Below are 16,698 nucleotides of genomic sequence, written 5' to 3'. Positions count from 1 at the left end.
ACCCCACACGTGTTTCGCGGCTTCTGAATCAAAATCGCTTCCAAGCCCTACAGGAATTGCTGCAGGCGGTGGACGGCGGTCCATCCCCATTTTTTGTGAGACCACTGCGACGGGAACTGTATGCTATGATCCTTTGGACTGCCACCTCCCAAGAGGCCACTGAGCACACGCACATGAAGACAACAGCAAATTTCATCGGGCTGGAATAATTTGACTGATTTCCTGAACACTCCCCCACCCTGTCACCTCTCAATTGGCCTGCCAAATCACCTGACTTCAGCCCCAAAGAAAATATGTGGGACATGTTGGAACAGCGGGTAAAACGCCGACATCAGCTTTACTGCAATTTCGTTGTATTGCGCCATCAAATCCATAGCGAGTGGCTTAACCTGGATGCGACGTACCTGTACAACCTTTTAGACAAACTTCCTAACATAATCCAGGTGGTTAACAAATCAAGTCCAGGGGCGGAATTACACAGTGTAAAATGACGCTTGTAATGACTTCTCCAGGGGTGACTAATCTTTTGTCCGGTGAGCTTCTAATCCCGCTGGCTTTCTTTCTGTGGTTTCATTCATCTTCTGCTTCATATCTTCGCGTCGCCTTGTCTCTCAGCTTTTACGCCAAATTACGTAAACTTTGAACACTGAAAACACTTTTTCAATACACACACACACACACACACACACACACACACACACACACAGAGAGAGAGAGAGAGAGAGAGAGAGAGAGAGAGAGAGAGAGAGAAATCATCCACCCTTGTGTGTGCGCGGATCACAGCAGAAAATAACCGATGGATCCGAAATATGGTTTTATTTTTATTCTAAACTTGTACAGCAGGTGAGACACTGTTGAACAATCCTGCGTTTTTCATACTAGTGTAAGAGACAGGATGTGCGGAAATAGTTCCAAAAATTCCGCTACGACCGTGACATTACTGCGGTGTGTATCACAGGAAATTTCTCGTGGCGATGCACCGCCTCCTCTTCTTCAATCACGGAAGCTCTAGAAAGCAACCTCATCGACTACAATGGGCTGAATCACCTCTGTGCTAGTGGGGCGCGAAGGAGGGCACTAACTACATCATCGGGTGCCGTCTGCGATCACAGGAAATATCTCGTTTATTCCAGAGTACAATGACGTGTGGACAAAATTACCCATTGGTTCAACACACTGTTAACAACTAGCTATGTGCATTCAACTTTTTAATCCTTGAATAGATAATGAGAATTTCTAAAGTTTTTACTGTGGATTGAAGATATTGCGGTTTTTTATTTTTCACACACACACTCCACCAATTTCAACGAAACTTTGTACGCACTTTCCTTACTGTATGGCAACAATCGGTGTGAATGTAATAACCACCTAGCTATCATAGTTCAGTAGATATGAAGTCATAAAGACCGAGCTTCTCGAAAAAGTGCCGCAAGACGTTTAAATTTATTACTGCTAAACGATGCCGTGCGATTTGACTTGAATGAGCAGCTTCGAATTTTGTCTAGTCTTAGGCCAGCTATGAAAAAAATTAAAGTAATAATTTTCATTGTATATTTTCTAATAGTTGGTGTTCTGATAATGAGTCAACTGTGGTTCTTTTACCTTCGACGGCGAAATTTCTACTTTTAGCCTACTTGGTTTCGAATATACGTTATTCGGTCACAGACGCCAACAAAAAGCTCCTAAAATTAAAAAAAAAATATTGATATTTACATGTGTGTAATATTTAACAGCTACTACATTCCAGGCCATTCAAGGAAAGTACCTGGCCCAATGAAGGAAACCAGTCGTCTTGATAGAGTCATTGACATTTTTAAATATTTCATCAACCGCGAAAATTTATGACTTCCGTGTTCGCTGTAGCGAAGTGTAAAAGATAATATTCAAGCCACACTGAAAATAAAATATTTATTACAATATGTGAGGATTTTATTGCACATTTTCTTTAGGAGACATCGACAGCAACGTTCCCCTGCATCTTTTGAGACAGTGTAACTTGCGGAGTGCAAATTGCCCGGGTTATATTCACACAGTACTTGAGAATGATGGCACCCAGGGACTTCCAGCAAACCTTACATACACTTTCAAATATTTTCGAAGCTTTTTCTCGCTGACATTGCCATAAAATAACGAAAGGGAGAAAGGGTTTTCGCTTGCTACATTTTGACCGTAGAACTTCAGCATCAGACATGACGTATTAATTTATTACTCCTACATTATTAAGTTTATTCGCAACCCATTTTGCAGACAATATGCACATACGTCACTGAATGTTTGTGCCAAGTTATATCATCGTATGACAATTCAGGAGATGTACAGTCATAAACACAGAGGCACAAAAAATCTGCAATATCTTCAACCACAAATGTTTTACATCCTTACCGTCAAATACTTATAACACCCTGGTTCAGGAATCAAGACGTTTGAGTCGTTTTTATACGTGAGATTTCTATTCTTTAAAGAATCTTCGGGGAGAGGGGCACTGGTGTATTTCGAATAAGTTCAAACAAAATTATACATCACATATGGTTATGATTTAATGTGAATGTCCGAGGACAGTATGGTAATAAGAACCTGTTCACTGAAAGTTTAACATTACTTGGAGCAAACGTGGACGACGTAATGTTCTGTAGCGATAATTCTTATTGGGCTTGTGTTACACGAATATTATTTACACATGTAGTGTGATTCTGAACGTCGAATATTTAATATCTGCCATAACAAGCGAGTGATATTTCGGTTATAAGCAGGTTCATGACATTTGATATTACATGTATCCAATGCAAGTTGAGACGAAACATTTTGTAAGTAGGCAGACTAGATGCTATGAGTTCTAAGTTTATAATATGAAATCCAGTTGTCCAAACAAAAATAAAATTTCATCTGCTGATTGTTGGATCACAATGTTTCGCATATAAGTCCATATGACCTTGTATTCTCACGAGAAAAAGTATCAATATTGCCAGCAAAACTGGGCTTACTACTTTTTTTTAAGACATGTCCCCATTTTTCTGAACCCTAGGAATGTAACGGACTAAGCTAAGAGTCCGTTGGCAAGTGCGTGTACGCAAACGTTCGCTAGTTAAACGGATCTACAGTGTGTATAGACTGGAGTAGGGCTCGCGCTTTAAGAACGTGCCACGGAACAAAGAATGGCTCATCCAGTCCGTTGTGTTGTGTTTCTTATCGAACACGCGATAGCAGCAACTGTCGCTTCCTGTTCATGACCTTAAGCGAGCAACCACCTGGCCGCGGCGGGCAACGGCTCCTCGCTCACACTCGCCGTCCGCCGTTAATACGCTGTTCCAGATACAGCTGTCGGCCCTGTATTACACTCGCTCACACTCGCCGTCCGCCGTTAATACGCTGTTCCAGATACTGCTGCCGGCCCTGTATTACACTATCACATTTTTGACAAGAAAATATGTGAATTATTCGTCAAAATTCTTTGACAAAGACCCTTGACGTGGCGCCAAAAAGTAGGTATTACACTGTTGTCACATTTTTCGTCAAATTTCAAGTTGACCGACAGCTTGTTATTATGCGCTGCAGTTGCTAGAACCACAATTGCATTGTGTATGTATCTGAAAGAAAAATGGGGAAAAAAAATAAAACATAACTGGATCAAGCCCTAGGTATTACGTAGAAATAATAAAAGCACCCAGAAAAATTAGTTACGAGAGCTGCAAGCTGAGGAAGTCAAGTCTTTACATATAAATTACTTGAGAATGGATGAGACTGTATTTCAGTGTTTGCTCAGTAAAGTGGCTTCTCTTATTACAAAACAGAATACTCTCTGGAAAAATCTTATACGTGTAGACGACACGCAACTAGCCACTGCGATTTCTTGATACATGAGAGAGCTACTCTAGTTTACTACACAGCACTCTAATATCACATTACACATTAACCAAAATAAGTCAAGAAACGTATGAAGCGTTTTATAAAGCACTGAAGGGGGAATATATAAATGTAAAAAAATGTTTAGTACACTGTATTGGCAATAAGATCTATTTTTAATTTTGAATAATTTAATTACTGGAATTAATATTCCAACATCAACAAAATTAATAATAAGTGCGAAACACATGAAGCGCTTTTTAACTTGTGGCATCCAGAATTCAAAAATAGAAAAAGTGGAATGGAAAGCTAAGAAAGAATTTTTTATTTTAGAGTTGACCACATCCTCTATTCCGGCTTGCTGATAAGGTGCCTGGATGTATCCAGATGTAGAGGTGGTTGGCTATAGCTGTGATTATGGACGTGAAGCCGTCTGCAGCATATTCCACCTGCCCATCAACACATAATAAACAGTATGCACTGAGCCCGTTGCTAACCCCCCCCCCCCCCATCCCAGTCTGAAGCAATATATAAGAGTCGAAAGAACAAACCAAGTTTGAAGCCATGTTAACAAATACAATGTGTTTATAAAAACACTACAGACACGTCAAATAGCTGTAACGACACCAGCGCTCGAAGCGGTTACATTTCACATTGCATGGAACAGAAGGCGAACGACTATTATTGGTTGGTTGGATTAAAAGAGGGGGAAAGGGACCAAACGACGAGGTGATCAGTCCCTTGTTCCGAATAAAACAATGCCGTAAGTGTGAGAATAAAGCAAACGAGAGTGACAACTCAAAACGGAATGAAAGAAAAACTCACAAGGACGATGTAGGGCAACAAACATGTAAATGGACAAAACGGGCAAGAAAACCACAGAAACGTAAGAAACTGGTTGAAGATATTAAAACAACAAAGCAGATCACCATGGCTGGCTGAGCATGAGAATAAAAAAAAAACGACTTTATGATCAAGTCTACGACGAGGTCCTAGATTTGATCATATTTATTTGACAAATTTCTTTGACATCAACATTTGACAAAGAAATATAATTGTATAATACCGGCCTTACGTGCAAAGCCTTACTGCAGCCGGTCCTCGCATGCCTTCTCCACGGAGTAGTGGAAAATTATTACTCGATCTCACCGTCCACCAGCACCAGGCGAAGTCCCACACTAATCGAAGACAAACATAAGCCTACCGCCGAAATGAAGTACCACAGTAGATACAGGAAACGTAGATTACTTTCAACGTTCTTGCAGTTCACAGTTTTAATGATTTAGCTTAGAATGACTGGTCGCTTAAAGCGATAAAACTTTGCACTAGTAATAATAAGGCTGGTAGAAGGATGCAAGCACGCAAAACATAGATACAAAGAAGTGAGTCGTACTAAGTGTTAATGCAGAAGATGTTAAGCGCCAGGGGAAAAAATTGAGATTTCAGGAGCACATGATGTCTATGTGACGAAAAGTAGGAAAATTATGGCTCAATGTCCTGTCGACGACGGATAGAAGAAGGATAGAAAAGGAAATAAGCTGGGCCCTCTCAAAGGGCTTGACTAGAAGCATAAAGTTATGTTTGATAAATCAGAGGATGTTATCAGCCATTCCTTTCTTGTCATGCTCATCGATGGTCTCCATTTTTTAAGCGGGCTAATTAATACTTGTGAAAAAGCTATGATTTTGAGTTAACTTGCTGAATTTTTTAATGCTGCTAATTATTATCTGTAACAGATCTAGTTGGATACTTGTATTTGTCAGTCTTTTGTAGAACGGGCAAGTATCCGAGAAATTACAACATTAAAAAAATGGTAAAGAGAATGTAGACTTTACTGGTTCGCTGCGCAGTGCCGATGGTACTGTTACCGACGACTGTGCCGCTAAAGCGGAGTTATTGAACGCAGTTTTCCGAAATTCCTTCACCAGGGAAGACGAATGGAATATTCCAGAATTTGAAACACGAACAGCTGCTAGCATGAGTTTCTTAGAAGTAGATACCTTAGGGGTTGCGAAACAACTCAAATCGCTTGATACGGGCAAGTCTTCAGGTCCAGATTGTATACCGATCAGGTTCCTTTCAGATTACGCTGAGACAATAGCTCCCTACTTAGCAGTCATATACAACCGGTCGCTCACCGATACATCTGTACCTACAGATTGGGAAATTGCGCAGGTCGCACCAGTGTTTAAGAAGGGTAGTAGGAGTAATCCATCGAACTACAGACCTATATCATTGACGTCGGTTTGCAGTAGGGTTTTGGAGCATATACTGTATTCAAACATTACGAATCACCTCGAAGGGAACGATCTATTGATACGTAATCAGCATGGTTTCAGAAAACATCGTTCTTGTGCAACGCAGCTAGCTCTTTATTCGCGCGAAGTAATGGCAGCTATCGACTGAGGATCTCAAGTTGATTCCGTATTTCTGGATTTCCGGAAAGCTTTTGACACCGTTCCTCACAAGCGACTTCTAATCAAGCTGAGGGCCTATGGGGTAGCGTCTCAGTTGTGCGACTAGTTTCGTGATTTCCTGTCAGGAAGGTCGCAGTTCGTAGTAATAGACGGCAAATCATCGAGTAAAACTGAAGTGATATCATGTGTTCCCCAGGGAAGCGTCCTGGGACCTCTGCTGTTCCTGATCTATACAAATGACCTGGGTGACAATCTGAGCAGTTCTCTTAGGTTGTTCGCAGATGACGCTGTAATTTACTGTCTAGTAAGGTCATCCGAAGACCAGTATCAGTTACAAAGCGATTTAGAAAAGATTGCTGTATGATGTGGCAGGTGGCAGTTGACGCTAAATAACGAAAAGTGTGAGGTGATCCACACGAGTTCCAAAAGAAATCCGTTGGAATTCGATTACTCGATAGTACAATTCTCAAGGCTGTCAATTCAACTAAGTACCTGGGTGTTAAAATTACGAAAAACTTCAGTTGGAAAGGCCACATAGATAATATTGTGGGGAAGGCGAGCCAAAGGTTGCGTTTCATTGGCAGGACACTAAACAACAAGTCCACTAAAGAGACAGCTTACACTACACTCGTTCGTTCTCTGTTAGAATATTGCTGCGCGGTGTGGGATCCTTACCAGGTGGGATTGACGGAGGACATCGAAAGGGTGCAAAAAAGGGCAGCTCGTTTCGTATTATCACGTAATAGGGGAGAGAGTGTGGCAGATATGATACGCGAGTTGGGATGGAAGTCATTAAAGCAAAGACGTTTTTCGTCGCGGCGAGATCTATTTACGAAATTTCAGTCACCAACTTTCTCTTCCGAATGCGAAAATATTTTGTTGAGCCCAACCTACATAGGTAGGAATGATCATCAAAATAAAATAAGAGAAATCAGGGCTCGAACAGAAAGGTTTAGGTGCTCGTTTTTCCCGCGCGCTGTTCGGGAGTGGAATGGTAGAGAGATAGTATGATAGTGGTTCGATGAACCCTCTGCCAAACACTTAAATGTGTATTGCAGAGTAGTCATGTAGATGTAGATGAACGCTGTTCCGCCTATAGACATTTCCAACAGAATGACACTGTCGAAATACCGCGATGTGTTACTAGTGTTATGCCTAAAATCTGACGACAGAAGAGAGAGAGAGTTATGACGTTAATCGAAACTTTTGTTTCAGCGTTGACACTCGGATGGGAAATATAAGAACTGTATCTTCCGCAACGGCGAAAATTTTATAATGTTGACAAATATGATCACCTTGAGGAAACATTTTTTACAGTCTTCGGCATAGTCGTGTTGTTACACCGAGGAGTGTCACAGAAAGGTATGCAAACTATGTAAATCGCTAGAACAATGGCACGTCCGCTGCGTGAGCATTGCCCGTTTACAACGGACAAACAGGAACTGATAGCACGGCCGCTGACTAGTTCCGTGCACTGCGCGCTGCGGGCGCCACACAATGATTCATGCGCCCTGCATGCAGTCTCGTCAAGCCCAGTGTGTTGACGACCAGAAGTGTGAACAGCAGCGTTCTCAGAGGTGACGCGTAGTACCCAGCCGAGAAACTGGGCGGATACACAAAAATTCCACCTATTGTGCTGATATTACCCTGTGGAACGTATGGTTTCCCTCAAGAGGAACTAGATCGTAACCAACAAAGGGTAGCATTAAATGACTGAACAAGACAAATAAACTGCAAACGATTTAATATATCGTCCTTCGGCTATGTTCCGTACTGTGTATGGAGCAGGATAGGGGCATGGCCCAATGAAATGTGTACGATCAACAAGTAAACGATGTATTACTCTCTCTTTAGGAGACATGGCCCTTAATATGTGGCTCCGTCCGTGCGAGTAGAGAGGTCCGCAAGTTAATTTGCCTGAAGAAGAGAGAGACGCTAGCAGGAGTGTCGCTACTAGGACTGTTTTGTCAAGAACTTGTTGTTGTTGTTGTTGTTGTTGTGGTCTTCAGTCCTGAGACTGGTTTGATGCAGCTCTCCATGCTACTCTATCCTGTGCAAGCTTCTTCATCTCCCAGTACCTACTGCAACCTACATCCTTCTGAATCTGCTTAGTGTATTCATCTCTTGGTCTCCCTCTACGATTTTTACCCTCCACGCTGCACTCCAATGCTAAATTTGTGATCCCTTGATGCCTCAAAACATGTCCTACCAACCGATTCCTTCTTCTAGTCAAGTTGTGCCACAAACTTCTCTTCTCCCCAATCCTATTCAATACCTCCTCATTAGTTATGTGATCTACCCATCTAATCTTCACCATTCTTCTGTAGCACCACATTTCGAAAGCTTCTAGTCTCTTCCTGTATAAACCATTTATCGTCCATGTTTCACTTCCATACATGGCTACACTCGATACAAATACTTTCAGAAACGACTTCCTGACACTTAAATCTATACTCGATGTTAACAAATTTCTTTTCTTCAGAAACGATTTCCTTGCCATTGCCAGTCTACATTTTATATCCTCTCTACTTCGACAATCATCAGTTATTTTACTCCCTAAATAGCATAACTCCTTTACTACTTTAAGTGTCTCATTTCCTAATCTAATCCCCTTAGCATCACCCGACTTAATTCGACTACATTACATTATCCTCGTTTTGCTTTTGTTGATGTTCATCTTATATCCTCCCTTCAAGACACCATCCATTCCGTTCAACTGCTCTTCCAAGTCCTTTGCTGTCTCTGACAGAATTACAATGTCATCGGCGAACCTCAAAGTTTTTACTTCTTCTCCATGAATTTTAATACCTACTCCGAATTTTTCTTTTGTTTCCTTTACTGCTTGCTCAATATACAGATTGAATAACATCGGGGAGAGGCTACAACCTTGTCTCACTCCTTTCCCAACCACTGCTTCCCTTTCATGCCCCTTAACTCTTGTAACTGCCATCTGGTTTCTGTACAAATTGTAAATAGCCTTTCGCTCCCTGTATTTTACCCCTGCCACCTTCAGAATTTGAAAGAGAGTATTCCAGTTAACGTTGTCAAAAGCTTTCTCTAAGTCTACAAATGCTAGAAACGTAGGTTTGCCTTTTCTTAATCTTTCTTCTAAGATAAGTCGTAAGGTTAGTATTGCCTCACGTGTTCCAACATTTCTACGGAATCCAAACTGACCTTCCCCGAGGTCCGCTTCTACCAGTTTTTCCATTCGTCTGTAAAGAATTAGCGTTAGTATTTTGCAGCTGTGACTTATTAAACTGATAGTTCGGTAATTTTCACATCTGTCAACACCTGCTTTCTTTGGGATTGGAATTATTATATTATTCTTGAAGCCTGTGGGTATTTCGCCTGTCTCATACATCTTGCTCACCAGATACAGCACATTAATAACAAAGTATGGCCTCACAACACCTACTCACTCCCGCGTGAGAGTCACTATCCTCTAATACCCATATATTGTCCTCTAAACTTCTGACAATATGAGACAATGAACTCATGTGCTAGGACTATTCCAAACCAAGCATTCGATTTAGTTACTACTACATGCACAATAGACATTCTGCTGAATGATTCTTCATTACTGAAAACACTTAACAGCTTATATAATTGCGTAGGCTTACCGCAGCCAGAGTCGGTCGTCATAAAAGTTTTGAGGGTAGAGAACCGCGTCGTAATGTATAAAACCACTGCTACTGGAGAAAAAACTTTTATGTCGACTTGAAAGCTTCTACGTTCCGAGCACTATTTGGTAGCCGTGTAAAATCACGCGGAAAATAAAGCGTCTTTGAACTTGAATGCTTAGAAATCTGGACTGTGCAAGGGCTCCAAGTGGCACAAAGCAGATGCTTGACGGCTTTCAGAAAGAAAATAAATGTTTTTCTTAAGAGCGTCACTACGAAGGGGAATTGGATTTCCGACAGTAGTTGCTCGATAACAGGTCGCGAAAATGATGCTTAACCTGGAAGAGAGAGTAATCTTTTCCCCTGCTATCCGGCCGTCTTAGGTTGCGTACCTCGCAAAAGTTCGAGGAGTAGCGGTGTGGGGAACGCCCTGGGACACCGATCGATAGCCCAATGCTGTTAGGAGTATCCACTACGGCCCAGGGAAGCTCAATTACCGGCTTCTGGCCAAGTGGGGCGAATGCTGGGAGTGACTCAGCGGTAACAACTTCCGGCCAACTGATCTCGACACACATCCCAGAATTAGTTTTGCTGTTGATCTAATTTTAGCTATTCAAAGTGTTAAAGGCTGCTCCACCACCCAAGACACACACACACACACACACACACACACACACACACACACACTCTTTAGTGGATTTCGCGGGCATGTATTACTCTGTATCTTATCTTGATCGAACTGGTATGCTCTTTAGTACTTCGAGAAGATTGCTCGGTTTCCGAAGCAGATAAGCAGTAACGTATTATGCTTATTATTTCCAATCTCACGTAAGTGTACTCATTGCACTAATTTTTAATAATATGTACGGTGTCTAAAATAGATAACGACCATTTTTTCTGTCTGTATATACGAGGAAAACTAACGCCTTTACCAAGGCGTATTTCTAAGAATGGGTACAACATCTGCAGAGAAATGTCCTCTGCATGTTTCACATTCAGGCGCTCACCTGTTCTGCGACTGTTCAGGGACGACTGATGAAACCGCCAGGTCGCAATGCAAGTTCCTCACTATGCGCCACCACTGTATGTGTAACGAAGCTCGATTCAAAGGCAGACGCAACGCTGACGTCTTCGATGCAGTATCCTGAAATTAAATTTCGGTTTTAATCGACAGACAGTACATATGTGCGCTACAGAATTCTCAGACACTGAAGCCACAACAAACTGGATCAGATTCCAATTCAGCATGCTAAATGACGAAAGTGTTATCACAGTGTTCTTACATATGTTGTAGTCGAATGTTTCAACTACAAATTTTTAAGCAAATACCAATCGTGCAGAATACATAAACACTATCCAGTGACACTTCATCATTTAACACACTATTCCTTTCTACCATTAATACCACGTATGCGTTTTTCACCTAATTACGAAATTGCAGTGCCTAAGTTATTCTGAATTACAATGCAAAGTTCCTTGCTTATCCAAAGGAACATGCACTGTGGTGACTACAGCCGTTAGGAAACACATTAAATGTATTCGCACTTGCGAATATGGGGAACCATCAGCTCGGAATGAAATGACAAAATTTGTGCCGGACCGGTACTCGAACCCGGATTTCCCGCTTATCGCGATCGGTCGCCTTACCATTACGCTATCCAAGCACGCTTCACGGCCAGACCAGAACTTCCATATGTCGTCAACCATGACTCTACAACCGGCACTCTTACATCCACTATGCATGTTCCCGCAGAGAGAGGGTATTTTTAACTACACACATTTAAGGTTGTCCATATTCGCAACTGCGAACGTATTTCATCATTTCACAAAGGTTGTAATCGCCGCAGTGCCTGCTCCTTTGAACACGCATGCATGTCAGAAGGAACGTTGCATCGCACTTCTGAACAACACAGACACACAATATCGTATCGTAAAAATAAAGTAATTCACATATACAGACATTTAACAGACCTACAGGTCTGGAATGACGGGGATGGGACAGGTAGTAGGCCGTGGGCTTATAGTAGGAACCATTCTGGCATTTGCCTCAAATAGTTCAGGGTAGCCACGAAAACCTTATATCACGATGGCAAGATGAAGATTGGAGCCTCCACCATCCCAAATACAAGGCCACTCTGTTTAAAACAATGCTACCTCATTCGTTTTACCCCTGGTGTACAATACTGTTTTATAAATCAGTTGTGTAATAATGGTAAAACCTAATGCTACACATTTCATTCGCGTACACACACACACACACACACACACACACACACACACACACACACACGAGCGCGCGCGCGCTACCGCCCACCCACCCGCATACAGAGTTTAACAACACTGTACACACTATCAGATGGTGTCACGACCATTTTGTGTACAGTAATTTCCCATTTTCTGATCAGAAAAGGTGTCACCATTCCTCTATAACAAGTGAGATGTAGATCTCAGAAAGATAAGGCGTCAGTATTATATACCGCATACGTTTGGGAGAAAGATTTTCCAGAGAATGGGAAAAAGTATATATATAGTGTGAAAGTGCCGTGTGGAATGTTAGATGTTTTATTTTTATTATTATTTGCGTTATATTTTTTACCAAACCCCTACTCTGTGTTATAAGTAATCCTTCAATAAACAGTGTGTCCCACTGAAACCTCCCTGATTCAAAGACCCAGGGGAAGAAACTATAGTAGATACAATGAAAAATGCACCACGTTGTAAAGCATCTCAAAGTATTTATTTATCATCAATACACCATTACATGTGAACCATTTGTAGCGCGAAGAATATCGAGTCTATATACAATTTATTGCCAAATTCTTTGTAACATTTCCTCTGTTATTGTTGCAATCGCATTAGTTATACGATGTCGCAACGTAGGAATATCGTCCACTTTGGTCGCATACACGCGGTCCTTTACGAATGCCCACTTGAAGAAATCAAGCGGCGTAATGTTGGGTGAACGTGGTGGCCAGGCAACGGGTCCTCCGCGTCCGATCCAAGGATTGGGAAATTTCATATCCAGGAACTTGCCAACAGTCGTTGACCAATGCGGCGGAGCTCCAGTCGGTTGAAAAATGATGTTGGGTTGGAAGTCTTATCTGAGGGTACACAAACTGCTCCAACATGCCCAGATACAGTGATCCAGTCACTGTTTGTTCCGCAAAGAAGAACGGTCCAACAACCCTGTCGTGCCTTAGCCCGCACCAGACGTTTACTTTAGGGCCATCACGAACATGTTCAATGACAACGTGTGGATTTTGCGAACCCCAAATCCGAACATTAAGCCTATTAACCCTTCCTGATAGATGAAAGGTTGCCTCACCTTAGGATAAACATCTTTCCAGGAAGCTGGCATCCATATCAATACGCTGCAACATATCCGCAGCAAATTATTGTCGGCGTGGTTTGTCGTTCGGCGTCAGATGTTGCAGAATTTGCAGTTTGTAAGCACACATACAAAGACGCTGGTAAACTACACGATGCAATGTTGATCGAGGTACATCAAGTTGCCTAGATGCTTGACGAACTGACTTAGTGGGCTTCTGAGAAACGTTCGTCTGATGTCCTCCACTGTCTCTTCTGAAACTCCCGTAACGTGCACCGCCAAAATACCATTCCTTACTTGTTTTCACATCAGGTCGATCACATTCATACCCACGACGATAATTTCTTTACACAGTAATCGGCGATTTTGTTTCTGCAAACCAGACTACTGCTCGCACGCGCTGCTGTGGAGTCGCCATTTTCACTTTATGCTGCCATTCTGTACTCTGGTGAGGATACTTGGTACTTCTGACGCGGGAATGAAAATTCTTTCAGATGCTCTACAATGTAGAGCGTTTTTTATTGTCGTATCTACTGTGGTTTTTCTCTCCTGGGTCCTTTAAATTAGTGAGGTTTGAGTGGGCCACACTGTATGAAGTATCGGGGTAACAGGTACTTTTCAGCTGCCTTTCTAAGTAAGTTTATTTTAGCTATTTCTTTCATCTCCTTTGGTAATTTATTGTACAGTCTTATTTCTTCGTAGACAACGCTGGTTTGAAGTTCATGTTTCTCCTTTCTCAGTAAATCTAAGGTCAATCTAGATCTTTTCCATGGTCTTGGGCAGAGCTGTTTGTACACCAACTACAAATGTTATTTTTGAGGTGTAGAACTGTTTGGTCAATGTACTCACATAGTGCAGTTAAAAACCCCACCGTTTTGAACAGATCATTACAAAGAGCTCGATTACTATTTTTGGTTATTGTTTGTCTGTAGCTGTTAATGCTGGGTGGTTATAATAAAACTTTCATTACTTGGTCCAATGTAGGCGGAGAACTATTATCCGCATGGGTACCATAGTTTAAAGGAATGATGTTCAGTTGCGTTGTTGGCAGCGTTAGTGTCATAACTCGCAGTTAGCCGGCAGTACTAATGCGGCGACATAGGGTGTGCATTACTGCTGCAGACAGTCAACTTGGATCTGGATAAGGTAAGCAGCGCTTTACTCGCAAAGATATTTTAGCAGAACGACAGCAACAGTGCTGCTGCTCTTCGTAAGTACTGAAGGAATTCGGAGTACTGTTTCCGCACCAGGGTTGAAACACATTACTCGGAAGTTCAGTGCTCCTAGGCGAGGTCGACGACCAGTTGCGCCGCAGACTATTGAAGCAGTCGTTGTCATGGCTGAGAATGCAGGACGCAATGTGCGATCTGCTAGACGTGCAGGAACTGTGTGAAGACAGCTCAACATTCATCGGACCACCATTCGAAAAGTGGCGCGAACAACTTCAAATGGTATCTCTAGTACGGTTCCATGCTGTCGTGGATGCAGATGATCGTCACATTGAGCAAATGATGTAATTTGGAAAGTAAACATGATACGCAATTAAAAATGTTACCCTCTCAAGCGGAAATTAAAACGTATTCCTTGTTTCCCTTACCCACGTTCTTACAAACGTTTCCACAATGTTGCATTGCCCTTCGACCATTCATTTTTCATATGGCCCTCTCAAATAGCTAAGTTTAGTTACAACCACTCTGTAGAATATCCTATAAATGGATAAAGATGATAATCGAGGTGTGACAAAACAAATGGTTCAAATGGCTCTGAGCACTATGGGACTCAAGAGCTGAGGTCATCAGTCCCCTAGAACTTAGAACTATTTAAACCTAACTAACCTAAGGACATCGCACACAACCATGCCCGAGGCAGGATTCCAACCTACGACCGTAGCGGTCGCGCGGTTCCAGACTGTAGCGCCTACAACCGCTCGGCCACTCCGGCCTGCTGTTACAAAACATTTTTCAATAAAAAAGTGGTCTACGGATAATATTCAAACTGAGTTGAGAGAAGTCTACGGAGACACTGTGCCAGCATTCAAACAGTTTGCAAATGGTTAAAGGAATTCAAACTGTAATACGAGAAGTGCAGATGTGGCATGTTTCTGAGAAAAGACAACGTTTTCTTTCAAACAAATCGTCAGTTTAAAATCATGGTGTCGTGACAGAAGAACGGAAACGTTTGGAACTAGTGTGGCTCGGTTGCTAAATCAAGATTTTGAATCTCCAATCGCTCATATGATTTCTTTTCTGCCACTTATCGCTTGTTTCGCCTCTGACAATGTTCTGTTAATATGAAAATTGTGAAGTTGCACAGTGACTTGGATCTCATGTAGAATTGTAGATCCAGATACAGCTGGCTGAATAAGTTAGTTCACGGATCATGGCAGGATCAGAGCAACGGGACCATACCAACTGAAGCACTGCGGCCTTCGAAATAGCCTTCGGGTTGAAGGCAGCTTTATCATTTTTACCGAAGATTATTGACATGGTATGAACGAGTATATGAAGACAGCTTTATCATTTTTACCGAAGATTATTGACATGGTATGAACGAGTATGTAACACTGAACGATGTTCTGCATATGAATACCTGAATGTGTTAGTGTGCCGAGCTTGTTTACGCCACACCAAGGAATTCGAAGAAGAATATTTCAGAATTGTGTATAGAAAAACTGAAGCCGTCTGCCATCGTTACGTGACTTGAGGGAACCCCGTGGATCCATCAAATGTCGTAGACCAAGCGTACAAATAGCGGGACGAGGAAGGTTAAAATACACAGAATACTCGAAACAGAATACAATATTTTGTGGTGGGACACATAGTGGTGAATTTTTTGGGATTCCCACTGTATTATCACGAATAAAATATATCCGGAAAAGCGTGAAACACTGATCGGCTCTTATTACGCATCGCTACTGGACATTTCCGTAATTAGTTGAGCGGAAGCGGCCAACTATTTACACAAGACGTGCATGTAATTACTAACGTTATTTAGTACATCATAAAAATGGTAATTTTAAAACAATCTGGAGTACGCTCTAATACTCCAGTAAATCTACAACAATTATTTCTACTTGAAAAACCACTATTGCAGTCGACTCCAACGCTTGGTAAGAACTGATGTGTGTTTCTACGGCCAAATGTCACTAGATCATTTTGTGAGGATTGAGAAACTGCTTAGAAGACTAGGACGCTAAGCATCTGCGGCAAGCAGGATCACTTGATCGCACTATAGATTTAAAAAACCGAAACAGATGTACTGTGTCTGCTTACAATGGTTTCTGAATGGTTGGCGCCTTGAAAACTCTTGCTTTCAGACCTCGTAAAAGTGGTAATTAGTACAGCTTGTAATGAAATAATGTCCAGGGACACCAGCAAGCGCACAATACTCAATTATGGACCTCAATTTGCAAGGCTGGTAGGGTTAAACGGATGACAAAATAATTTAAAATCGACATACATTCTTCCCTACAGTGAATCAAAACTCGGTAACG

General features: G+C 41.9%; 1 protein-coding gene across 1 annotated transcript in view; it reads right to left on the bottom strand.

Annotated features, from left to right (window-relative positions):
• The window catches only part of LOC126259335 (ras-specific guanine nucleotide-releasing factor RalGPS2), a 405,447-nt gene that overhangs the window by 301,116 nt on the left and 87,633 nt on the right, over positions 1–16,698 (bottom strand). Inside the window, exon 2 of the mRNA XM_049956041.1 lies at positions 10,885–11,021. The gene's annotated coding sequence lies outside the window, so the exon portion shown is untranslated. The remainder of the gene's footprint in view (positions 1–10,884; positions 11,022–16,698) is intronic.

Source organism: Schistocerca nitens, chromosome 5 (assembly GCF_023898315.1).
Source record: "Schistocerca nitens isolate TAMUIC-IGC-003100 chromosome 5, iqSchNite1.1, whole genome shotgun sequence".
NCBI classification, from domain to species: Eukaryota; Metazoa; Arthropoda; class Insecta; order Orthoptera; family Acrididae; genus Schistocerca; species Schistocerca nitens.
This window is presented reverse-complemented; position numbering and strand designations above follow the sequence as displayed.